We start from the raw sequence: 551 nt of genomic DNA on the forward strand, positions 1-551 counted from the left end.
TGAAATGGTTTCAACAAAACCATCAATCATCAGGTCCTTAACTGCAGTGTGCCTGTCAACCGATTCTTCCCATCCTTCGTCAGCCGTATCAGCTTCAGAACTGCCGTCGATAGATTTTCCGTGAAATGGCAATCCTAATAAGGTAGAAAAATCATCAAAGGTCATAGCAATCCTTTTCCCTTTAACCTGAGCCTTAAAACCTTCTTTAGTAAGCTTGAACGTTGAATAAAATTCCCTTATCAATCTTGGATAACTATCAAGAGTAGAAGATAGAAAGCTTTCAAGGCCGTGAAATCTCAGATGGTTCTGAAACGTAAAACCGTCAGTATCAAAGTAGGCAAAATCCAGAGTCTGACCCTCATGGATTTTTCTCTTAAGAAAGTCTGATGGAATGGAAGGTTCTGCATCTTTTTCCTTGGATGCAGGAACTTTCTTGGGAGGGGGTGAAGAAACTGGTTTCTTCTTCTTCTTTTGTGAGATTTCCTTCATGGCATCAGCCATGAGTTTTTCCGTTGGGGGTTCCTTTCTCTTTTTAGGTTTCTCTTGAATAG

The sequence above is a fragment of the Cicer arietinum genome, chromosome 4, assembly GCF_000331145.2.
Source record: "Cicer arietinum cultivar CDC Frontier isolate Library 1 chromosome 4, Cicar.CDCFrontier_v2.0, whole genome shotgun sequence".
Lineage (NCBI taxonomy): Eukaryota > Viridiplantae > Streptophyta > Magnoliopsida > Fabales > Fabaceae > Cicer > Cicer arietinum.